This window comes from Felis catus, chromosome B4, assembly GCF_018350175.1.
Source record: "Felis catus isolate Fca126 chromosome B4, F.catus_Fca126_mat1.0, whole genome shotgun sequence".
In the NCBI taxonomy this organism is placed as follows: domain Eukaryota; kingdom Metazoa; phylum Chordata; class Mammalia; order Carnivora; family Felidae; genus Felis; species Felis catus.
Genome location: NC_058374.1, coordinates 101,832,822 through 101,860,533, shown reverse-complemented (window position 1 = coordinate 101,860,533; position 27,712 = coordinate 101,832,822). Strand labels below are relative to the sequence as shown.

Sequence of the window (27,712 nt, the reverse complement as noted above, 5' to 3'; positions counted from 1 at the left end):
CACAGTATCTGAATGCCCCCTTACTTGATTTTTTTTTTATTCAAAGCATTTATCACCCTTAAGCAAAGTATATATCTTACTTACTATGTTTAATACCTATTGCTTTTCTAACCAAATCTTCCTATAAAACGTAAGCTCCATAAAGCCAGGGATTATATTCTGCGTGGGATATTATGTATTCTAAGTATCCCAAAGTGTCAGGCACATAGTTGGGGCTACTGAGTGACTGAATTAATAAAGAGCACATTAATTCATCTTTGTGTTTCTAAAGGATCTATGGAGGGATGGGTCCTGATGGCATTTTATTATTTTTTTTTATTTTTTTTAACGTTTTATTTATTTTTGAGACAGGGAGAGACAGAGCATGAACGAGGGAGGGTCAGAGAGAGAGGGAGACACAGAATCTGAAACAGGCTCCAGGTTCTGAGCAGTAAGCACAGAGCCCGACGCGGGGCTCGAACTCACGGACAGTGAGATCGTGACCTGAGCCGAAGTCGGACGCTTAACCAACTGAGCCACCCAGGCGCCCCTATGGCATTTTAAATAGAAGTATGCTAGAGCTAGTTTCCTTATTTTTTTCCCATATTTTTGGCTTTTAGGTGAACCTGGGTACTGAGATCAAATGAATTTTCAATGTGAATGAAGGAGGTTCCTTTCCCTCCCACTAATTTGCCTTAATCAGAGAAAAATCTGTACCATCAGCCTGCTTTTTCTTTACATATGTTTTCCTGAATTTCCTCATGCCTAAGTACCAACAGCCTATATGAAAATGTATCATTACCATTCAAATAGAATTATCAAGTAAGCATTCTAAATAAACACATTATTGAGACAAGTCCACTATTAAGTCATAATAAGTGGCAGGAAAAAAATTGACGTGAGTTGCTATCAAAACAACTAGGAGGCATTTACTCAATACAATTGACTGAAAGCTATTAAATATTTTTAAATCATGCTCAGAAATAAATGCATTCTGAGTGAGTTTATGACTTTCCCCTCACTAACATGAACATGAAATAATTTATCATGATTCCCAACTGGATCATGTTTCTTTTCCCTTTCAACACAGAATGGAAAGTATATTCCAAGGAAAGTTGGAGAAGACATGTATGAAATTTTCTGCCAAATAGAGAATATTGATGATCGATACAACTTATTTTAGTAAGAACTTCATAAGTTTGACAGAGGGAAAGGAAAAGAAATGGAAAAAGAGGAAGAATATAAATACATTTCTTGAATATCACTACAAGTCAGAACAGGGCTAAGTCTTTATATATGTCCTTTTACATATGTCTGTTCACATCATCTTCATCATAGCCCTAAGAGGTATTAACAGTATTGCTGATTGAGAAAACTGAGTGGGAATTGTCTTAAGACCATGCAGCTAGTAAATGGGACACTTACAAAAATCTGACTTTGCAGCTATTGTTTGAAATGCGCCTTACCAACAGGCTAAAGATAGGGCTAATGTGAAGTTGCCATTAGGACCTCTCTTGCCTATTACTGGTGATGACAGAAATAATATCTTAACATACACTTGAAAACTCTCAAAGGACTTGGAGAAAATGGCAAGTTTGAGACACGTCAGCTGTCAATGCACAAGAGAATTGTCATCAAGAAGGAGCACTAATTAGAGCGCATGGGTGGCGCAGTCAGTTAAGCATCTGACTCTTGATTTCTGCTCAGGTCATGATCTCACAATTTGCGGGATGGAGCTCCAGCTCCCATCGGGCTCTGTGCTGACAGTGCAGAGCCTGCTTAGGATCGTCTCTCTCCCTCTCTCTCTGGCCCTTCCCCACTCGCTACCTCCCTCTCAAAATAAATAAATAAATATTTTTAAAAAAAGGAATTTTGATTATTCAAATCCTAAGAGAATGAAGTAGACCAAAAGTTCAAATTTAATTAAAATCACATTTTTGTCCCTGGCAATCTAATTTGCATTGTTGGACTTGATTGTTTTATTAATATAAGTAGAAAATCAGATAACATGGTAAAGAAGTAAAGAGTGAAAGAATGAGGACAGGAAATGCATATCTTTGTTCACTTTGTAGACATAAATTATCTCCCTAAATTCCATTTGTTGGTAAACAACCCTCTCTCTGGTTTTATGAAGCACTATTTCTAAACAAAATCTTTTTTTGAATAACAAGTTCTTCTTTATGAAATTTCCTACATAAGTCAAACTAATTTTCTCCCCAGAGAGAGTTCTGGTCCCAGCATGACTGAAGCCCCAGAATACACTCCTTTGGTCCCACAGAGACTAATCAAACTGCGTCAATTTGCGACACTCAAAAAATTTGACTTTCATGAGAAAAAATTATAAATGAATGTTTGCAAATATAATTAATATCAATAAAACCACATATTTGGTACATTTCCACTGAAACTTTAAGAGATTGTTGAAGATGTTATTCAAAGAATATTTGTATATCACAGGACATATTCCATAAAAAATATATATTCCAAGAAATACATTATCAACAGGGGAAATACACTCCAGTATGCAAATCTATAGGTTTTAAGAATGTTTGTGTATCATCTTAATGCATTTTTGTCTAAAAACACAAACAAAAGAGTATTCAATGAGCCAGAATTTTTCTGCAACTTAGAGATCAAAAGTGTTTCAAAACTAAAAGCAAGACCCAGAGTCTGAACTCATTATCAAAACCTAATGAACTGCCCCTAAACTGTTGACTAATGAAAAGAATCAGAACCTATTAAATATATCACAAATAACCAAATATTGACTTTGTCATTAAAATGAAACAGATGAACTGTTGTTTATTTTGTTTGTTTGTTTTAAATAAAAGGAAACTGGTAGGAGGTAGGTCTCCTTCCCCGGAAGTTAATTTTATAATATTTCATATGACCTTAATTCCTAACTATAAATGTCTTTTGCCACCACCAACTTCATTCTAGCGAAACTTGGTTTTTATACATGATAAATAGGTAAGTTTCAAAAATCTATTTGAATCCATTATTTCAATATTTGCAAGATATTCATACATGAATATGTTGTTACCACTGAAAAAAATGACTGAGCCTTGAGAGGTTGAAACACATTTCTAAGATAACACAGCTGATAAGTAGCGAAACTGGGATTCAAACTCCAGCAGGAGTTGGAGGTAGCTCCAGAGTTTGTGTGCTAATCTACTCTATTATGTGCAAAAGAGATTATTATTTATTTATTCTTGTTTAAACTGTTTAATAATTTTCTACAGCCGTTAGGACACAGGTAAAAATTACTGCAACCTATGAAGTCCCACTTAATATGGTCCTTGCCCATTCTTTAAGTTTAATTTCTTTCTTTCTTTCTTTCTTTCTTTCTTTCTTTCTTTCTTTCTTTCTTTCTTTCTTTCTTTCTTTCTTTCCTTCCTTCCTTCCTTCCTTCCTTCCTTCCTTCCTTCCTCCCTCCCTCCCTCCCTTCCTTCTTTCTTTCTTTTTTAAAATTTAAATCCAAGTTAGTTAATAATGATTTCAGGAATAGAATTTAGTGATTCATCCTTTACATATAACACCCGTTGCTCATCCCAATAAGTGTCCTCCTTAATGCCCCTTGCCCATTTAGCCCATCCCCCACCCAACACCCTGCCAGCAACCCTCAGTTTGTTCTCTGTAATTCAGTCTCTTATGGTTTGTCTCCCTCTCTGTTTTTATATCATTTTGCTTCTTTTCCCTTATGTTCATCTGTTTTGTATCTTATATTCCACATATGAATGAAATCATATAATATTTGTCTCTCTGACTTATTTCGCTTAGCATAATACACTCTATTTCCATCCATGTTGTTGCAAATGGCAAATGGCATATTTCTATCTTTTCAAATTTTTTGTAACATGTATTTGTTATTGAGAGACAGAGAGAGACAGAGCATGAGCATGGGAGGGGCAGAGACAGGAGGAGACACAGAATCTGAAGCAGGCTCCAGGCTCTGAGCTGTAAGCAGAGGGGCTGGATGAGGGCTCGAACCCACAAACTGTGAGATCATGACCTGAATCGGTCAGACGCCTAACTGAACCACCCAGGCACCCCGCAAATGGCATATTTCATTCTTTTCTTATCACCAAGTAATATTCCACTGTGTGTGTATATATGTATGTGTGTATATATATATGTATGTATGTATACATATATAATATAATATAATATAATATAATATAATATAATATAATATAATATAATATATAAAATGATATAAGCATCCAACTTCTGCCCAGGTCGTGATCTCACAGTTTGCGGTTTCGAGCCCTGCATTGGGCTCTGTGCTGACAGCTCAGAGCCTGGAGCCTGCTTTGGAGTCTGCAACTCCCTCACTCTCTGCCTGTCCCCCACTCATGCACATGCTCTTGCTCTCTATCTCTCTCAAAAATAGATAAACGTTAAAAAAAATAATGTATTTTCTCTACCTATGCAAAGGCGTTGTCCCTGTTGGTATAAAGAGCATGCTAAGGATGTATCAGTCATATATTCCGGATCAGTCTGAGCACAGAACCAAAAAAAAGCAACGTAAAAGTGCAAGATACTCTCAGGGCATCAAGGAATTATTAATAGGTCCTTCCTGACAGGTTCTGTTACCTTCAGGCAAATAGAGGGATTCACATTAAAAGATGTGACCAACTATAAATATGTGTGCATTAGCTGTGAAATTGAGTCATTGTGTTTTCCTGGATTTCAGTAAATTCTTTAAAGTTTCCTCATAAAAAGATGAGTATATATTATGCTACTTGTTCAAAGTATTAGCCTTGTTCAAATAGCCTTTGTAAAATTAATGATTATTGAACTTCTCTGTCTTCATGCTGAAACATTTGAGAAGGAGGGAGAGAGGGCAGAGGGATAAAGGAGGGAAGAGAGTCAGGCTTGTTTGTAATAATAACTTTTTTTTGAAAGAGAGGTATCTCTGAGGTCCATTTTTCAAATGGACTGAATATTATTTCATGATGTAAGGTAAACAGTAAACAAGTTCAATATTCACTTCTCAGATTGGTTCAGTTCTTCCATTCCTGGATGTTCTCGTGCACTTTACGAACAAAGCCACCCTTCTTAAATCCCCATCTTACTCCTGCAGGAGCTACATGTCACACTAATCCCCATTTATATGAATTGGATTCATTGAACTAAATCAAGAGGAATCATGAGCTTGAGAAATGGAAACATAGGAACACACTTTATATTGACTACAATGCTCTGTTCGCTAATCCACCTTGTATAAGAGACTTCTAATGTTCCACAAGGTTTCCATTCCTAAATTCTGACTTACATACTCTGAATATTATGAATACCTTAATTTCCCATAGAACATTCTTATTTTACTTCTCAGAGTTCTCACTTTCTTACTTAGTGCAATCTTTGACCCAGACTGTCAACAGTGGTTTGAAGTAGGAAATGTCACATATCCCTGAAAACTGGGCGAATCTCTCTCCTCTTCCTGCAAACGTTTGTATTGTGTTGTACAGTTTGTAGAACACATTCTTACATTTCTGTTTGTTTGCGTGCTTTCTGCCTATTTCTGAGATTTATTTCAAGTGGCCTTCTTCACGTGTGGCAGTGGTTTGTTTCTCCCAACTTCAGGGATTTGATAATTAGATCACCAGAAAAGACAAATCATACAGCTGCTATGTGGTTGAATCAGGATTTGAACCCATAAGTCTCTCATTCCAAAATCTATCTATTTAATGGACATTCAATACATATTTGTCAAATGATTGTGCAAGTGAGCAAATGCCATTTCTACTATAGAACCTGGAAAGAACAAGAAATTAAGAAAATACATGAATGATGGATGGAACAGGAGGATGAACTGAAGAGAAATTCCATACTTGAGTGAGACTAAGAATGAGGAAAAACAAACAAATGATTAAAAGATAATGAAAGAAAAAAGAAATCAGGTGCTTCTGAATTTACTTACTAGTTTCAGTACTGTGTCATCATCCCTATGTCTTCCCATAGGCTTTAGAAATTCTTCACTGATTTCATTCTAGACCTGAAGGTTCATAAAGCTGACATTTGTATTATTTGGCATCTATCTGTCTATCTATAAATATATGTGTATATATATGTATATATATACACAATTTATATATTTATACATGTATATTTATACACATACATATACAAATATACATGTATAAATATATAAATGATACATGTATATATAAATATATTTATAAATATGTATAATGTATATATATGTATAAATATATGTATAAATATATGTGTATATATAATTTATATATATTGTGTATATATATATATATATATATATATATATATAGTTAAGCTACTAATACATCAGAGTTTTTTAAATATATCCCATCATCTGCAATTACCTTCCCTGATTTATAATACTCTCAGAAAACACATTCATGCTGTTTATAATTAGACAAAATGGACCTTTCTTTGCAAACACTGTGAAATAAATATGTAGGTTTTATCTGAAAGTTTCTGAAGTTTCCACTGTCAGGCAGATCTATTGTAGGAAATGTCACCAGAAACATTTTTGTATGCTTTTCAATCTTCTAGTATTTTTCCTTATTAATTTAATAATCCAAATTTGCCATTCTTCATCCCTCATTATAAAACACATGGTATATCCCCTCTTAAGGAATTTTAAGGGGCTTTAAATACTTACATTCTGTAAGGGTTTAGCTATAATATGGAAAGAATAAAGTAATTCCAAAACTAGCTTTCAAAACACATGGCATTACTTAAGCAATTTTCACATCTCTTATTGGTTCAACATATGTTAACTAACTGCTAAGTTTTAGACACTATTCATCTTGAGTACAAAATCAATAAGAACAAAGCTTGTTCTGTACCTATATATAATAGGAGACAGTCATGTCAGAACAAAAATAAAAACAGCGAAGATAATAATATATAATTCATATTTCACTTATGTTTGATAACTAAGTTTAATGTATCATTAAATAAAATGCAATTAATAGAAACTGCTATTCCTGAGAAAATACCTTGTGTCAGGCTCTATGGTAATCATCGTAATAAAATATCTAATTTAATCTTAATTCAGAAAGTTGGAAAATATTTTCTACATTTTAACAATAATGAAAATGAGACTCAAATTCCTTGTTGACACTGAGTGATACAATGTTCTGTTTAATTGTTTGGCCCTGATAGTCAGAGTGCCCAGGTTCAAATCCCTACTCCACAACCAGTTCCACGTCTACAAATCAGGGATGGTAAGAGAACTGGCCTCCTAGGGTTAAGTACAGGAATAAGCAAGCCATCACTTCAAGTGATGTGCTTCAAGTAGGGCTTCCCAGAGAGCAAGGGTGAACAAACACTACGTGATATAATTTCTTCAACAAAAGCAATAGAAGTAATTGGAGTAGGCGAATCAGGCAAGAATGATAACTACTGCACAGAACAAAAGGGTTGTGCAAAGGTTAGGGTTTTTTTTCTTTTCCTTAATAAAATATCAGGTGACTCAGAGTGTCTGATACATAGACAGGGACAAAGCAGATGAGGGAAGCATTTACTACTCAGAAAATTCACAGATTAGGGTCTGTGTTATAAGATTAACGTATGATTAGATGGGGATTTCCTGTTGGTATCTACCACTGTTCAGATAACAGGACAGTATTAGCAATAAGAATGTAGATGGCAGACAGTCATAAAGGAGAAAAAAAACAGCTAATTCTATTTTGTTAACTTTATTTTTTGTCCTACCAATATCACTGTTTTCACTTTTTATTATCAGGAAAACTGCCTGTAGTTTATTTTCTCCATTGACTACAAACAGTAGTGGTGAGATCCATGATTCCTAACCTATCTTACAGCTTCTTATGAACAAATACTCTAATAATTTGTTGTGGTTTTTTCCCATTAAAATCATTGAAGGTGACTGTTTCCTGGTCCATAACTTAAAGGTAAAATAGAAACACACACTTCACTAAATTAAGCAAACAAATGAGGTATTGAAAAGAAAAAAATAATCTTAATCTTCTAGATCACTAACTCTATGGTGGCAATATTTTGTTTGAGTAAAGAATTATATCATATGTTTTCACTCATATGTGAAACTTGAGAAACTTAACAGAAGACCATGGGGGAAGGGAAGGAGAAAAAATATTTACAAACAGACAGGGAGGGAGGTAAACCATAAGAGACTCTTAAATATAGAGAACAAACTGGGGGTTCATGGGGGAGAGGGGTGGAGGAGAGGGGAAAGTGGGTGATGGGCATTGAGGAGGGGACTTGCTGGGAGGAGCACTGGGTGTTGTATGTAAGGAATGAATCACAGGAATCTACCCCCAAAACCAAGAGCACACTGTATACAGTGTATGTTACCCAGCTTGACAATAAATTACATAAAATAAAATAAAATAAAATAAAATAAAATAAAATAAAATTACAATAATGTTACTCTTGGGAACAAAAAAAAAAAAAAAAGAATTATACAGACAAGTGAATGATGGTTTTGGAGCCAGAAAAACCTGAGCTCAAATCCAGCCTCTCTCATTAGCCTATTGTGTGCTCTTGGGCAAGTTGATTGACCTCTTCGATTTTCAATACTCTCATCTGTAACATGGAGATAATCCTTTACTGTGATTTCTTAGAAGATTAAATAAATGTGTGCATATTAGGATCCAGATTAGTGATTACCAAGTAGTTTTTGCTTAATACATATGAGTTTCTTCCCACCACCTTCCAACAATTAGGGTGGGATTTGTTTTTGTTTTATTATTCAAAAACATTTTTAGGGCATAAGGACAAGGGGACAACGACAGTATCACCCAGGAAATAAAAGAAACACTGCAAAAGTATCAATTGATTTCTGTATACTCAGTCATGTTTGAATACCATATATGTGTGTATGTATATGCATATACGGGGTATATATGTGTGTGTGGAAAGAGAGAGAGAGAGAAAGAGACTAGGAGAGAGAAGAATGAGGAGAAAGGATAGGAGAAGTTATTTCTGTATATTTTAAATGATTTTTAAAAAGGAAACTCAAATTTTAGGACACTATCAAGGTATAGTCACCACAAAATACACTAACCTGTCATTATAAACCTCTAAAGGAATATAGTCATCATAATCATCTTAAAATTGACTCTATGCCTGACTGCAATCAGAGTGTATAAATAATCCAGATAATCCATCATGCCCAGATTCTGTCTGATCTTTCAAGCCTGCCATAATCCTGGTTTCATTTTGCTGATGATGATTCCTCAGGTCCTCTAATCAGCAGTATGTACTTTTTACTTCAATGGTTCGACATTCATCATGTGTTAGATTCTTCCTGAATTCTATTTCTTCAAAGATTTCATTCCCCCAACCCAACATGTCTTCTAATCCTTCCTGTTCCCCAAAATCCACTTTGCTCAAGCAATCCAGCTTATTGTATCTATAAACTTATTTTGCATTACTTCCAAGACCAGTTTTTCAAATGTTGATCCATGAAAAATTTTTCACTAACACACTGAGTGTTAAAGTCCTGAGGAGTAAAATTCCAGTTTTTGTCATTCTTGGTTGCGTTTGAATTTCCAAAATACATTTATATCATAGGTTTTGAGGGACAAATCTAATTTCAAACATGTTTGTTCTCCCCATAAACTCTTAAAACATCCTGAAAATTCCATTATTGCAGCACTTAAACTACTTTTTCCAGGCAGTTCCTTATACTCAGTAATGAAATAAAAATAATTTATTGGAACAAGGGTACTGATTTTGGTTTTGTAACATATGGTCATATATTTATACCACACAATACAACACTTAAAAATAGATAGAGCTTGCATAATTTGCATAAACTATCTTACATGTTTGTCAAGGTCTTCAGGATCTTTTTGTACTGTCTCTCTTATATATTAAAATTGTACCGGTTAGGAATCATACCAAGAGTTCATCTGGTGCAGAACAGACATCCAGTAGTTGCGTGCTGTTTAGGCGGGATGCCCCTTCATCTGACTGAATAGAAAAACAAAATGAGATTTCCACTAGAGGAAAGCTTCATAAAGACAATGATGATGAACAGAGAGTTAATAACATGCACCATTCTGAAAATATTGAGCTAAAGGAACAAAATAGAAAGAGACGAAACACCCATTTCTGATGGAAATATTTCCTGAAGATTTATGAGTTACTGAACATCTCTATCAATGTTGAAAACAGTGCTTCTTTGTACAGACTTAGGTGCACTTACTCACCTTTGCACTAAGAAGTGACCCCTTCGGTTTCTCCAATCGCACATCAAGCTGATAATACACTATATCCCTGGAAAAAAAAAAAACAATCATCCTGCTTTTAGGGTACATCAGAAATCTTTCCTTTTCATTTCAAGAATGGTAAAGACATAGCCTAGAAAACTGCCATAGAGGTGAAATAGCAGGACCTCTGTTTATGAAGAAACAGACCAAGTGGTATAACCCTCTTGCCTTGCCCTGGGCCAAACATGTTTAATGTGCTGAAAAGAAAGGGATTTTCTCCTTCTTCGTACATAAAATGTAAGCCTTTGTACATGTGCCCTATTTACTTTCCTCTTGGGTTAGAGCTGCCTGCAAACAGTCAATGTGACTGTTTTTACTCAACTGCCTCCCTTTATTTATATCCTTTTTAACAAAGCTAAACTAAACTAAACTAAAATAAAATAAAATGCTAATATGTGCACAATGTTAAAGTCTAAAGCAGTATTCATTCTTTTTTTTTACTTGTTTCTTTTTTAAATATGAAATTTATTGTCAAATTGGTTTCCATACAACACCCAGTGCTCATACCAAAACGTGCCCTCCTCAATACCCATCACCCACCCTCCCCTCCCTCCCACCCCCCATCAACCCTCAGTTTGTTCTCAGTTTTTAAGAGTCTCTTATGCTTTGGCTCTCTCCCACTCTAACCTCTTTTTTTTTCCTTTCCCTCCCCCATGGACTTCTGTTAAGTTCTCAGGATCCACATAAGAGTGAAAACATATGGTATCTGTCTTTCTCTGTATGATTTATTTCACTGATTCTTTATATAATTATAGAAAGATATTTATTGTTTCCTTTATATCAACACTATATTTGTCTAATCATAATGCCCCAAATTTCCAAGAAGTCCTCATCTTTATTGAAAAGGAAACTGCTGGACTGACCTAAGACCAGGATGTGAAAGAAAGATCCTTCTGTGGGAAATATTTTGGGAAAGCAGCTTGGCAAATGTTGTATCAGGGATGATTCTGTAATGACATTTTCTCTTTAAGATCTATAGTAGCACTTGTCATTTATTTACACTAAGAAAATGATTACTTGACTGCAGCAAAGCTTAAATCTTGCTTATTAAGTTCATGTTTCATATAAATATTACAATTTATACTGTTTCCTTGCGGAGTTTAATAAGAGTTTTATGATTAATATAACAAGGATAGAAGTTAAGTTGTAAACAATATCAATCAATTAAATTGAAGCAATTTATTATGAAAATTTTAATGATCTCTTTCCTTCCTATTGAAGAAACAAAAACTTTGTGAAGTTGTATACTAAGAGAAACAAGCTGTTTCATGTCTTGCCTGACATATAAAGAAGATTCGCATGAAACAATTATTCCCAGTAGGTCCAAGTGAAGCACATAGTTTCTAAACTTTGAGGCAAATCTTGAAATACATGATTCATGACATTCAGTGGTTGAATTTCACCCTAATTTTATCTGATTTTTTTAAATGACAATACCAATGAGTTGAAAAGATAACTTCTTATGAAATTATCAATAAATCATGATAGTCAGATTGTCCCAAAATTTAACACAGCAGAAGCAATGATAAAATGCAAGGTTTGAGCTCAATGGACACAAATCACAAGGAAGCAAAAGTGGTGAACTTCAAGAGGTCCCAAGGCTTACAAGATAAAGCTTCTTCAGGAAGCAAAAGAAGGCAGCTTCTAATTCTTTTTGCAAAAACAATTTAAGAATAAACTGAGAATATAAAAAAATTAAATTCAACTCTCTTAAAATCAAATCAGCATTTACTTACTTAATATCTACAATGTGCATATATTACCTAAACAAAGGGAGTAAAATGATTAGATGGAAGGTGAGTAAATTTTATAATGGTATTCAGGGCCTTTTTATCCTCACCCGAAAAATGAGGAAGCTTAATCTTGATTGGCCTTTTCCCAAATAGATAAAAATTGGAACTAGGTGTTCAGAAGTGTTAGAGGAGGAAAAACAAACGCTAGAAATGTTATGGGTTTTTCTTTTTTCTTTCTTTTTTCCTTTCTTCTGTCTTCTATACCTTTTGGGGCTCTAGAAGTTGCCCAAAGATTTTCATTGCCCCACCTGATAAACAACCAAGGTTAACAGTGGAATAAAGACATTACCACTACATTTCCCCAGAATGTGAGATTGATAACATTACTAATACAGACATTTGCAGTTATCTGGACAATATAATCATGTTACTCAACTGTGTTTGAGTAACCCCGTAACAAAAGAAAAATGTTACTAGGGTTACAGAATAAAATATGTTACTAATGTTACAGAATGTAAATTAATGTTAAAGTTGTTTGCATTGGAATTGTCTTGTAAAGTTCTAATTGTATGAACATAGGCTTAGAAAGAAATCCCCAACAAATTACCCACAAGTATAATGAAAATCAACAAAGAGGTTACATCAAAAATGTATTTGTGAATGCAGAGAAACTATATTTTATGACCAATGTACGATTGCTCCCTAAAGTGTACAGGGGACCGTGTTTCATTTTATCATTATACCACAAACCAAAATATTTCTCTGAGCTTTTCTGAGATGTAAGGGACATCGCTTGAAGATTTTATTAAAAACAAGTCCAGACAAAAACCTATTCCAATACATACTTCATACCACTGGTCCATGAGGTCACTGAATATTTTTCAGAACATTTTTGAAATAGAAATTCAAAAACAGTCTGCTGGATGCCAAGAAAAATCATGAGTTGCTCATATAGCTGGATAGCTAGAATTGCTATGTTCAAAAATTAAATTAAGTCGGTAACACACAAAATTTCTAACCATTTTCCTTGCGTACATTCACAGTGTCAAAAGTAGCCAAGATTCATGAAATCTATTTTAATATTATTTCATTATTTAGTTATTTTAATTTTTTTATTTGACTATAGTTGACATACAATGTTACGTTAGTTTCAGATTACATTACATAGCACAACATAGTTGTTCACCATCTCTATATGTCATGCTACACTCACAAGTATAGCTACCATCGGTCAACATACAATGCTATTACAATGTCATTGACTATATTCCCTAAGTCATACTTTTTATTCCTGTGACTTATTCATTCTATAACTGAAAGCCTGTTTCTTACTCTCTTTCACTCATTTTGCCCATTACCCCACTCCCCTTCCCTATGTCGACCATCAGTTTTTTCTCTTGATTCTGCTTTTTGTCTGTTTATTCCTTGGTTTTTTTCTTAGATTCCATATATGAGTAAAATCATATGGTATTTGTCTTTCTCAGTCTGACTTAATCAAATCTATTTTTAATATGTCTTATTCTTAGAACCCAGATATGTAGGTGCCCATAAGATAATTCCATGAAGTAACATGTGTGAGGTTGGAATCAAATGGTTCAACATGTTTTATTCTCCCTATATGTAAGTGTATCCTCTTCTTAGCCTATATTTTTGCATGCATCAAGTATTACATAATTTTTAAAAATTAAGGATAAATAAATTACATCTAATTCCACTACTTTCAGGTAGGGAAATATTACAGATACTTTATATTCTCAAGAGACCCCAAACCAAATAGTAGAGTAAAATAAAATAAAACCATAAAACTCCTGGAGAAAAACATAGGAGCAAAGCTTCTGGATACTGGTCTGGGCAGTGATTTCTTGGATATAACACCAAAACCATAGGCAACAAAAGCAAAAATAAACAAATGAGGCTACATCAAAGTAAAAATCTTCTGCACGGCAAAGGAAACAATCAACACAATGAAAAGGCAACCTGTGGAATGGAGGAAAATACTTACAAACTACATATCTAATAAAGAGTTAATATCCAAAATATAAGAAATTCATACAACCCAACGAATCACCATCATCATCATCATCATCATCATCATCATCATCTTATTGTAAAGTGATCAAAGGAACTGAAGACATCTCTCCAAAGACATATAAATGGCCAACAGGTAGATGAAAATGTGCTCAACATCACTAATCATCAGAAAAATGCAAATCAAAACCACAATGAGATATCACCCCACACCTGTTGGGATGACTATTGTCAAAAAAATCCCTCAAAAGATAATAAATATTGCTGAGGATGTGGAGAAAAAGGAACCCTTGCTAGGAATGTAAATTCATGCAACTATTATGAAAAACAGTATGGAGGTTTCCCTCAAAATTAAAAATAGAACTACCATGTGATCAAGCAACTCTACTTCTTTTTTTTTTTTTAATTTCAGTTAACATACAGTACAATATTGGTTTGAGGAATAGAATTCAGTGATTTGCTTACATACAACACCCAGTGCTCATCACAACAAGTCCCCTCCTTAATACCCATCACCCATCTAGCCCATCCCCCCATCCACCTCCCTCCATCAACTCTCAGTTTGTTCTCTATCGTTAAGAGTCTCTTGTGGTTTGTTTTCCTCTTTCTTCTACTCATCTCCCACCCACCATATGTTCATCTGTTTCATTTCTTAAATTCCACATATGAGTAAAATCATATGGTATCTGTCTTTCTCTGATCAACTTATTTCACTTAGCATAATACATTCTAGCTCTATCTGTGTCATTGCAAATGGCAAGATTTCATCCTCTTTGACAGCCCAGTAATATTCCATTATATATATATATATATATATATATATATGTGTGTGTGTGTGTGTGTGTGTGTGTGTGTGTGTGTGTGTATATATATATATATATATTACATCTTTATCCATTCATCAGTCAATGGACATTTGGGCTCTCTCCATAGTTTGGTTATTGTTGATAATGCCAGCAATTCCACTTCTGAGTGTCATTGCCAAAGGAACTGAAATCAGGATCTCGAGCTGATGTCTGCATTACTGTGTTTACTGCGATAGTATTCATGATAGTCATGACATAAAAACAACGTAAATGTTCATCAAAGGATGAATGGATCAAATGTGGTACATGCAATGGAATATTATTCAGCCTTGAAAAAAAGGGAAATTCTGTCACTTGTGACACATGGATGAATTTGAAGGACATTATGGTAAGTGAGATAAGATTTGCACAGAAGGGCAAATGCTATGTGATACCACTTACAAGAGGACTCTAAACTAGTCATACAGAAGCAGCATAGAATGGTGGCTTCCAGGGTCTGGGAAAGGATGGAAATGGGGAGATATTAGTCAGATTTAAAAATTTTAGTTATACAACATAAATAGTCATAGAGATCTACTCTAAAGCATAGAAGCTTCAGGTAAAAATAACGTATTACGTACTTGAAAATTTGCTAGAGGGTAGATCTACTGCTAAGTGTTAATAATAATAATAATAGTAATAAAATAAAAATTATGGGAGAAAAATTTAAAAATTATGGATATATTAATGGAAAAGATTATAATGATGGTTTTGCAGGCATGCACTTATCTTAAAACTCACTAAATTATGTGCATTAAACATTCATACCTTTTTGTATGTCAATCAAACCTCAATAAAGTGGTTTAAAAAAATAACAAACTACACAAACCCTTATTTAAGATCATCACACTGTATATACCTCTTAATCTAATATTATATTTTTATTGGAAGGAACATTTAGTGGTCAAGTTCAAGACGGGTTTGAGAGGAACAGCTGTGGGTACTGAGGGCATGCAGGGGACAGAGTGGGAAACTTTTAATCCTCCCAGGTCTCTTTCAATTTAAGTATTATAACCCTGTTAAGTATCAGTATTTTTTGCTTCCATTATATTTGTTTTAAATTATATTTTTATTTTTAAGTCTTTAATAGACTACTACAATCTAGTCAGAAATTTAGATTTCTTATTGGATTTTATTTTTATAGTTTATTGTAATTAAATTAATAATTTTATTATAAACATACTTTTAACTCACCCTGGTGGAAAGTTATTTTTTCCCAAAATAATATTTTTATAAAATTGATATGCATTTTATCTATGTCATACACATTAGAAAATTATGATAGTAGTCAGCTGATACAAAAAAATAGGAGTAGTGTGTGTAGAAATTGCATTGTAAGAGCTCAATTATGTGGGTAGTGTGGGGGTATCTGGTTGGCTCAGTCAGTATAGAGGATGTGACTCTTGATCTGAGGGTTGTGAGTTTGAGCCCCATGTTCGGCATAGAACCTACTTAAAAAAGATAAAATGTGGGTAGTGAGGAAGTGGGGGCTGTGTGTAGACATTTATGTTAAGATGTCTGGTGGAGAAGGGAGGGGAAAAGAGCAGTAACTTAAAGGATCAAATAGGAATGTATTTGTAGAGGGGAGAAGTTTGTTCATATTAGGTGAAAGTGAAAAAAAAGACTGAAAGATTTTTTTGGAGTAATGTCTCATCAGATGTAGGAAGTGATAAGAGCAAGAACATAGACTAAAAATGAAGCAAGCATGTCAGATAAGCTTCATTTCTCAGGAATGCTGTAAGTAATACTATTTGCTAAGAGAGAGGGGGGGAAGGGAGAGAATCTTCGGAAAATTGAGGGAATGGAGATTAGCAACAGATGTCCTTAAGAGTCCTCTTGGGAGTCTCACTAGCTCAAGCTGCGCATTGACTGCCAGCTCTGTTAAATAGAGAGCTGATTGAAGTAGACAGTAGGAACCTTTTTATAGTCTAGGAAAATAGTGTGCCAAGCAAATTAATAGTAGTCTAAGCATGAAAACCTCAAACTTGTGAAACTGAGCTCAAATAGACATTGCAATAGACAATTATACTCATTTCATTTGATTCTTATGTGTTTTAAAATCTATGCAAGTTCCTCAAGATCGTAAGAGATGTGGGTATAGTTCTATCTCCCCCCTATTTCTCTCAAGAGAAAGGCTACATTTCTTGCATGCTTGACAGCTCCCACATACCATTATGCCACATTATTTCCGACCAAACACACTCATGCACACGTGCACACACACACTGATATCTATTATATCTTGGCTTTTGTTTGATAAATGTAAATGGTACAACCTGGTGCATTATGGCTGAGTATGTGTACATCCATTCAGGACAACATATTTAGTAATGCTCTAAAAGCTGAGACAGGGATATTATTTATGAAGGTCATAAATACTAGAATGAACAATATCTTACTAAAATTATGAATAGCAGAATATTCGGTTATAAATATAGTGCCAATAGAACACAGAAATATGATTCAATGTAATCACGGTTAATTTTGGAAGTAGTCAAAGTAAAAAGAATATTTTTCAGAAGAAACAACTATGATGAGAGACTGCCACACATACAGAGAAGAAAACTTGGGGGGAGAGGTGCAAAGCAGATGTGAAATGATTACACCTCATATAAAGTTCTGAGACGCAGAGCTCTTCTTCAGACACTGAGATGAGAAAGAGTAGTGGACTTCCTTTATGGTATCAACATAGCTCATTATGACCCTGTAATTTACCTCCTCAAAAACATGATAGGGAAGCAACTAGGGAATCATGTTTATACTACATAACCTTACCTCTATGTCCAAACTTTATTGAACTCTTGTTGCATACTTGACCCAAACGTCTTCCTCCTGAGTTTCTCTCCCCCTGAGAACATAGATTTTTAAAAAATAAAGAATTCTAGTTCAATGTAAGCTGATTTTCTTCTTTTTATCCTTTAAACATGAATAAGCAAATATAAGCCAGCCATTTTCCACAAAACACATAGGAAAAGAAAGAAAGAAAGAAAGAAAGAAAGAAAGAAAGAAAGAAAGAAAGAAAGAAAGAAAAAAGAAATAGCCTTTAAGGCTAAAATAATACAACAGGTATAGAGAGGTAGGCTACAAGAGTTCTAAAGGTTATCTAATTGCTAATTGCAATCCCTCTTTTTGAAACTTTAGTACTTTTCCACCTTTGGGTTCATGAAGTGTCCCTGTCCTATCTTTCTCATAATAAATTTCTTCCATTCATAATCTTGTTGAAGTTCATTTCTCATATTTGTAATCAACAGCCCTGGCCAATTTAGGGAGAACTGAAAATCTAGAATAGTAGGACTTTTTATCCCATTAAAGACAGCCTTTCAGATAAGTCTCTCCATATGTGTAGGCAATTAAATAAAGAAAAGTATGGAATTTGTTTAATATGGTAGCACATAGGTAAAATGCATTATGCTATTTGACTAAATGGTAAACTTAGTACAATTCTACAAACACATGGCTATGCCATGAGAAGACTCCACTTCAGACCTGTGAAAGATTCAGACTTGGCATTCTCAACGTACACACATACATATGCACGCGTGCTCACACACACAAAACCATTCTGAGTATAAATGTATAAATCTTTCCACAGAGAAATGTGAAACGAATCGGTCACTAAAATGTTTTGAAGGGTGAATCTAATTTCTTGATGATATGATCACCATTTATTGCTCCCACTGAATGTCAAATTGTAGAGACAGAAACTCAGCAGGCTTAAACACCAAGATAGTCTTCAAGTGAATTTCCTGACATCTCTCTCCTTGGAGGCCATTAAGAAGACTGACAAGTACTTACTTTTGGAAGAAGTTTTCAAAGCTTATGAATAATCAGGGAAGTGGGTAAAGTAGAGCTGAGATAATGCAAAAAAGTTAAATTTTTTTTTTGCCACAGTTCCTTACAGTTTGTGGTAACTTTCATCTATGAAGTTATTAATAGTATTAGAATTGTCCTCCCTTATCTGTGTCTTTGCTTTCTATGGTCTCAGTTATGCACTGTCAACCACAGTCCGAAGCACATGATCCTCCTTTAACATATCATCAGAAGGTCAGTAGCAGCCTAACGCAACATCACAATACCTACATCATTCACTTACTTCATCTCATCACACAGGCACTTTATCGTCTCATATCATCACAAGAAGAATAAGCACAGCACAGTAAGATATTTTGAGAAACAGACCACATTCACATAGAATGTGTGATTTTATTAGAGTATATTGTCATAATCATTCTATTTTATTATTGTTAATTGCTGCCTAATATATAAATTAAACTGATCATAGGTATATATATGTATAGGAAAAACATAGTTATATATATATAATATATATGTATAATATAATATATTTATAATATAATATATATTATATATAATATATGTATAACATAATATACATAATATATATGTATAATATATATACATATATAACTATGTTTTTCCTATACATATATATACCCACATATATACCTATGATATATACCTATATATATATACCTATATATATACCTATATATACACATACCTATATATATACCTATATATACCTATATCTATCTATCTATATACCTATATATATATATATATATATATATATATATATATATATATATACACATACACCTATATATAGGTGTGTGTGTGTATATATATATATATATATATATATATATATATATATATATATAGGGTTTGGTACTATCCGTTGTTTTCAGGCATCCACTGGGGGTCTCGAAACATAGCCCCCACAGGTAGGAGGAGCCTACTTTAATTTACTATAAAAAATTGGAAAAGTTGAAAATCAGAATTTGCCTACTTCCTATATAACAATCTTTTTGTCTTATAATAATAATAAAAAGTAGCATCTACTAAGAACTTAATATATGCATGCCAGACATTGCACTGAGTTCTTTCATTTTACTTAATTTTTTAAGTTTTTTTTTTAATGTTTTGTTTATTTTTCAGAAAGAGAGAGAGAGAGAGAGAGAGAGAGAGTATGAGTGGGGGAGGGGCAAAGAGAGAGGGAGACACAGAATCCATGAAGCAGACTCCAGGTTCTGAGCTGTCAGCACAGAGCCTGCTGCCGGGCTCGAACCCGTGAACTGCAAGATCATGACCTGAGCTGAAGTCTGATGCTTAACCAACTGAGCCACCCAGGCACCTCGAATTTTACTTAATTTTGATGATACCTTATGTACTTCTCACTCTTCATATAATAAACAATTATCCTGTGACACAGACAAATGTGGGACATAAGACTTAGATTAAGTAATTTGCCAGCACTTAACTAGCAATTGACAGGGTTGGGATTTGAAGCCAGTTTCAGTCTGAGCACAAAGCTCTTCTCTTCTAACCACTATGCTATATTGCCAGGATTCACCTTCGTACAGCTGAACAATTAGAATTCATTTTGATAAAAACACATACCACTTTGACCTCTATGTACAGTAGAGTCCCAAAAACTTCTACTTCATTGTAACTTAATAAAATGGAACAAATCAGGTTATCCATGTGTTCTATTCAGGATTCATGACATTCACTTCAGTATCTTAGCTTTGTTTACTCTCTGCTTTTCTTACTGAAATGGCTTCTCGTCTTCAGACAGTTTTCGGTAGCAGTAAAATCAGTCCTTCTGAGGTCATTCATAAAGAAACAATTGGGAGTTAAGATACAGAAAGATGTATTTAAGTCACATAATATTTTCCATCTTGTCTGTCTGCCTTCAAAGACTCCAACCTTATAGGGATTTTCACCATTTGAAAAAAAAAATCCATTCTGACACAGTTTATGCCAAAGAAATCTTCTTCTAAAATATCCATTCTCCTCTTCTAAAATGTTACTTTGAAATGCCAGCCCATAATTTCCAAGCAGCATAAACTATTGTAAAAATCAAAGGAAAATGTGGTGTTTTTCATCTGAACAATACAGTTAATGTGCAATTTTAGTGCTTCAGTTTTGGATGTCGAGAGTTGGATATTCTTCATATTGCTTCCCTGTAATTCAATACAACATGTCTCACAGCACAAATATTCTCTGTTTTGGATGGAGAGACAAGATGTGGGGGTGGGTGACAATGGTTCTAGTGACAGAGACTATGTGCGGTTAAGAACATTGTGCATAATAATTCATGAATTCCAGTTTTACTCCGTAAATGTGCCACAAAGTTCCAGTCGGGTATTCATCAGTGCGGGAGAGGGGGGGAAAGGACAAAATGCTTCAAGATGTATTTTTAATTTTCAAAGAGTTCCATTTCAGATCTCTTAAAGCTACATCAATATCTACTTTATTTATTAATGCAGGTCCTATAAAATGCTTCCATTCAGTCAATTGCTTTGGTTGGCTTTAACACTGATTTGACTTTAGGCCTAATTTCCATTTCTTTTTCTTGATGTCCACGATAAAACTCATGCCTTTGCCCTACTCACAGAGCTGACAGGCCATTTATCAATATCATTTCATGCAGCTTCATGTTAAAGAAGTCTTTCACTCTGAGAATAATGTTGTTTATTTAAACTACTGAAAAAAATTTGGAGACTCGTGTGTTTCAGACAACAATACACATAGGAAACATGGAAAACAAAAAAAAATATTTTTTTGGAAATTAGTGAATCATTCCTTATTCCCTCTCTCCAAAACAATGTGATACACAAATGAATACAGGCAAACAATTTAAACAAATGAGCTAATGGAGATTGGAAGGATCCGAGTGGACAGGTAGACATGACAGATGCTCTGGGGGTGAGGAGGAGATCTGTGAACAAATGACAAAATCAAATCCAGACAATGGGAAGAAAATGGTTGCTCAATTTAAAACAAAGGCTCAAGCTAAAGAGAAGCAGTGCACAGGGAACCCAAGAAACAGGTGAGAGCCCTACCCTGAAATGTAAGCTGTGTCATTTGTGCCAGTGAGGCATGGAGACAAGGCATGTAAGAGACCCTGGTTGGCCAAAGGTGAGTGATGCTGAGGAAAAGTCTGGTTAGGATGGCTTGCCTGGCAGGCAGTAGGCTGAGTCAGAACCACCACTTTTCTGAGGGGAGATATATGAGGATAATGGCAGCAGGAGAAAGCATTCTGCTCCCAAACAACATAAAGTTTGTCAGTTCACTGAGGCTCGCTTCTGGGTCTAAATCCCCTTCCAAAGAGGAGATGCTTCTCGATGAGGTAGTGTTACCTTGGACCTAAGGATAGTCACAGTGGTAAAAATATTACCTACACAGGTCAGGCAATATATGGTTTTCTTGGAAACCACCTGGATTCTCTGAATGGCACATGAATTAGTGAGAAAAGCCAGGAAAAGCCAATTTAGTCACTTGAGAGCTAGAGATCATACAGGACGGACTGAAAGGAAATGGAAGTTGTGAGACGTCCCTGGTCCTCTCTACACACCTCCACCCACACACACACTTAAAGCACACTGCTCTTGAAACAACAGGAAGAAGCTTGAGGAGTCCAGGTTCAAAATAATCTTGTGTTATCAATTTAGGTCTGTACTCTTCCCCCCAGGTTAGCACTCATAAGAAATCGCATTATCGTTTCTCCACCTGCACAGAATCTAACATGTTCTAATTACTCAGAAAGTAAACACCCAACTTCTGTATGTAGTGCACAACAGAGAAGCCCTGTCAATTCCTTTCAATGGCTCCCAAACCTTCTGGTTGCACATCCAGTTCCTTTAAAGGGGCATTTTAATGTAGCTTGGCCCACTCTTGATGCAGCCAGCAAATCATGCCCTAGGTTAAAAAAAAAAAAAAAGAGATGGGTTGTTTTCCAGGCTTTTTTAATTGTCACAGGGTCAAGGAATCTTGGTGGCCTGATTTTCAAATTTTCAGAGAGATATTCATTCCCAGGCTAATGTCCAATGGAGAGACCATACCTCACCTGCTCTGAGGTTTTTCATCTAAAGATCTTTCAACTCTCTCACTGTCAATGGTGTGGGAAGCAACGGGTAGAACTGAAAGTGGAAAGGGCTATTAACAAAATTTTCCAGAGTTCTCGGGGTTAAATCCCTTCTAAATCCACAGTGTTTCAGAAGAATGAGGCAGCATTGATTTGTCTCTTAATGTATAGAGGATTGGGCGTTAGGTTGCAGCTTGTTGAGTCCAAGATGACTCAGGAACCCAATGGTTAACTGTCTCTGTCACAATCGAGAGACATCGTAGGAAGAACAAATAGACTAAAGCAGACTTTTCAGCAGGAAGAATAGAGGCCAGAAGAGAATGGGATACTGATACACACTTCTGAACTGTTCAGAACTGTCAATTTAGAATGATGTATGATCATAAACTTACACCTGGAAAGGAGGTGAAGTGATGACATTTCAGAAAAACAAAAACTGAGCATTTACCACCAATAGACCTTCAATAAGGGAACTTCTGGAAGAAACTGAACCAAAAGGGAAAAAGTACAATGAAAGAAGTAATAGTGATCAAAGAAAATCATAAATGTGTGGGTGAATCTAAGCAAATGATGACTGCTTAATGCAACAACATTAGTAACAATCTGGGAGGTGAAAAACAAGATTGATCTAGTGGAACTAAAATACTGGAAAATAATACTATGTAAATTGGAAGGAAGTAATGGAAGTCAAAGCATACTGAATTGCTCAGAAGCGGTATAGAGATATTCATTAACTTTAGATTGTGTTAAATATGCATGTTAAATTAAATGTTTAAGGGTGACTGCTAAAGAAAAGAATTGAGGTATAACTTCCAAATAAGCACAGGAACACATATCTGAAACGTTCCAAAGAAAGGCACTCTAATACTTAAAAAAAGGAGAAAAAAGCAGGACAAATTGAAAGCTAGAAGTCACTAATAGAAATAAGGGCAAGTATATTCATAAATACAATAAATATAAAATAATTAAATTTATCAGTTAAAAAATAGGTATGTTCAGATTGTTAAAATATTCTAGCTATATTGTTTAAAGAGACATATCTAAAACATAAAGACCTATGAATATATTAAAAATTAAAGTTTGTGGGGCGCCTGGGCAGCTCAGTCAGTTGGGCGTCCAACTTCGGCTCAGGTCATGTTCTCACAGTTCGTGGTTCGAGCCCTGCATTGGGCTCTGTGCTGACAACTCGGAGACTGGAGCCTCCTTCTGATTCTGTATCTCCCTCTCTCTGGCCCTCCCCCGCTCACGCTCTGTCTCACTCTTTCTCTCAAAAATAAATAAACATTAAAAAAATTTTTTTCAATTGAAGTTTGTGAAAATTAAGTATAGCTATATTACTATCAAATAAAATAAAGGTAAATAGAAGAAAGGCATGGTAAAGATAAAGGGGGATACAATATCACGATTAAGAAGTTAAATTCCCCAGGAAGACATAATACCATAATTCTAAATTATTTTACACCTAATAACACAAACTATGAAGGATATAAAGCAAAAAATGAAAGAATTACAAGAAGAAATTGGCAACACTAAGTTAAAGCGAGGAAATTATAAGTACTTGGATGCAGAAAATTTTCAAACATCTCTCTTAGTTGAGAGATCACCAAACAGAATAAATGTGTGGATTTATTTGAACCAAAAGGATACAAACATGCCCATGTATCATAGGCATGTAGAAAACAGCATTCAAAAATTGGAAAATAGTTGTGTCTCAGGAACAAATGGGACATGTATCCTAATTAATGATATATTAGGTCGAATAATCAAGCCTTAACCAGTCAAAGACTTCCACGTCAGGAAACTGAGTTTGTCAGTCACCCCAAATTTTTGTTTGTTTGTTTGTTTGTTTGTTTGATCATGGTGGCCTTGAAAGCATTAATATAGAACTCACAGACACATCACGGAGGGGGAAAACTGTAGGACAGATAAACACATATAGTGTCATACCATTCACATAAAGCATTAAGTAAAAGTAAAATATATAAAAATATATAAAGACCTATAAATATATAAAAACCTGTATTTTAAGTTTTGAAATTCAAGATGCCCACCTCTTAGACATAGTAGATACGAAGTAGGAGGAGTCTAAGGAAACATTTCTTGTAATGTTTTATTTGTTGAAGCTGCTTACACAACTATTCACTATTTAATTCTTTATGGTTTTTTACTTGAAAATTTTATAATCAAAAATAAACTAACAAATGAATAAATTCTCTAGATTTCTTATTGTAACAGAATACAATTCATAACAACAAATCTTTCTCGTAAAAAAAGATATGTTGGTTCCATCTCTCAAAAATAAAAAGAAAGCAATGCAAGACCATTTTGCGTTTGAGGATAGAGATAAATTATGAAAGGTGAACAAAACAATGTGAATGTAAAATTAGAGATAACCAAACACGGAAGAGCATTATGTCCCACTTGAATGTAGCAGCAGACATCTGCCATCATGTTTTTCCCAAAACTGTATTATGCCATGTGTTAATGGGAATTCTTGGTGAAGGTTTAGGAAACATTACAAGTTGTGTCTCCTCCTGGAGAATCACAAAGCACATTATTACATGAAATGGCTCTGAGAAACTATCTGTAAAATAAGGCTGTTTAATTTTGTTGAAGTTCATTTCCCAGACCAAGTGGATTATAAAACCCTTGTTCTAAGGAATGCCTGTGAGCAAATTTTCAAGATATTAATGTTTCATTGAACAAGTTTAGGAAATGTTTACCTGAACATTTATTTTCTAGAGTCATAACTAAGTGGGAAATACTTTAGCCATTTATATTTAATTGATACAAAGAGTAAAGGTACTCAATCATTTTTCAGGTGAAATGCCCCAATGATATTTTTTTCCATCCTAAGCCTGTATGTTGTCATTTCTGTGGTTAAAACTAAAAGAGAGTATTCTAAATACAGGAAAGAACTTGTTAGCTCTCAGGAAGTTATTCTTAACTATTTACCAAACATTAGTTCGTTTTTATTCACGTATTTTTAATTGAATTTTATTCTTTACTGATTGTAAAAGAAAAACATAGAAAAAAGTTAAATATGAAAATAAAAGGAAAGAAAATAAGAATTCAATAAGAATTCAATAAGAAAATAAGAAAAAAGAATTCAAACCTATTTGAAATCTGGATATAATCACAGTTATGGTCATATAGGTATGGCAGACCTAGATATATATACTGTAATTTTTTTCTTAATATACTTTTCCAAATACCTTGTTCAACGGAAGTAGCCTCTTTATCCCCCACCCACGCTTCACTCTCTCAAATAACCTGATTTCTCTTCTAAAAATAATTTATTATCTTTTCTGAAAGCCAGCATTTTCATGACTTAACACATAGCATCCTAGATTTAATCAATTTAAGTTCATCATGTGGGCTCAATATCAAGGCAGAGTTCAAGGGATACATCTTAAGCCAGGCTTTCAGCACCAGGGTTAAATTTTTCCCTTACCAAAAGAGCAATTCAAGAGCTCCATTGATCAGTACTGTAGTCCTTTTATTGACTGTCATAAAAGAATATCCAGCAATATTTCCATGATTGCTGTATAACCTTCATTCCATTCATGTGTTTATATACTCATTTATCCACTTAACTAGATATGCCATCTACTTAACTAGAAAATGAAGATGTACGTTCCCTCTTCAAACTGAACTGGATTATATAGGCCAGAATATACATGGCAAATACGTAGGGAAAACAAGGAGAGAGAGAGAATTCACTATCCCATGTTGGCATTGGGTCTCAAGTAAAACTTAAAGCAATTAGAACCACATACTATTTCGTTAATGCTGTATTTAGTCCAGTGAAGTGTTATTTTGTGGAAATAAAGAATATCATTGAGTTATACTAAACCACTACAGTCTATGAGTGGTCCTGCTGGCATGGGACTGGTGGGAGACACTCTCTTCTGGGCTAAAGATCTGAAAGAGCTCTACTCCAGCCCCTCCTGGCCCCAGGTCAGGAACAGGTCTGCCAGCCCCAGACGCAGACTTCAGCAACTTCCAGTGTTGCAAAGCCTTCCCAGATACCTGACACGAGCCACATATCTGGTGACAGGTCTGCTGTATAAGGACCCAACTGCAGACTCTGAAGTGGATCCTTGTCCTAGCACCGCCCTATTGTATAAGGTCCTGGAGGTAGTCCCTCCCACCTAGGGGCCAGGCAGGATCCATGTATACCCAACAACCTAGTAATAAGCCTGCCAAACACTGGCCCCACTGCAGACCCAACAATAGCTTTACATAAGGCAAATATCAGTAGAACTGAAGGGAGAAATAAGTAGCAATATAATAATAACAATAATAATAGGATTTATTACCCCACTTTTAAAATTAGATATATCATCCAGACAGAAAATCAATAAGGGAATAGCAGACTTGATTAACACTACAGACCAAATGGACCTAATAGACATATACAGAACATTTCATTCCTAAGCATCAGGATACACATTCTTCCCTAGTACGTATGGAACGTTTTCCAGGATAAATCAGATGTTGGGCCATAAAGAAAGTCTTAACATGTTTAAGAAAATTGATTTTATATCAAGCATCTGCTTGGAACACAATGGCATGAAACCAAAAATCAAGAACAGGAAGAAAATTAGAAATTTCACAAATATGTGGAAATTAAACAACATACTCCTAAATATACAGTGAGCCAAAGAAGAAATCAGAAAATAAATCAGAAAGTATATTGAGACATACAAAAATGGAAACACACCATATCAAACCTTAAGAGATACATAGCAAAAGCAATTTTAAGAAGGAAGTTTACAGCAGTAAATACCTACATTTAAAAAACGAAAAGAAAACTTCAAACTTAACTTTACACTTCAAGAAACTAGAAAAAGAAGAAAAAACGGAGTCTGACATAGCAGAAAAAAGGAAATAACAAAAAACCAAAGCAAAATAAATTAAATAGAGAGGAAAAGGACAGTTTAAAAAACTCAGTGAAACTAGGAGGTTTTTTTTTTTTTT

General features: G+C 34.6%; 1 long non-coding RNA gene across 3 annotated transcripts in view; it reads right to left on the bottom strand.

The window, feature by feature from the left end:
• Positions 1-27,712, bottom strand: part of LOC123386654 — a 78,038-nt gene that overhangs the window by 39,408 nt on the left and 10,918 nt on the right. For 2 of the 3 annotated variants that reach the window (XR_006600889.1, XR_006600888.1), the window contains exons 2-3: positions 10,170-10,236; positions 9,859-9,930 (exon numbers count right to left, since the gene is read on the bottom strand). This is a non-coding gene — a long non-coding RNA (uncharacterized LOC123386654). Of the gene's footprint in view, positions 1-9,858; positions 9,931-10,169; positions 10,237-17,610; positions 17,684-27,712 lie in introns of all 3 variants that reach the window. The other variant, XR_006600890.1, reaches the window with a different exon arrangement.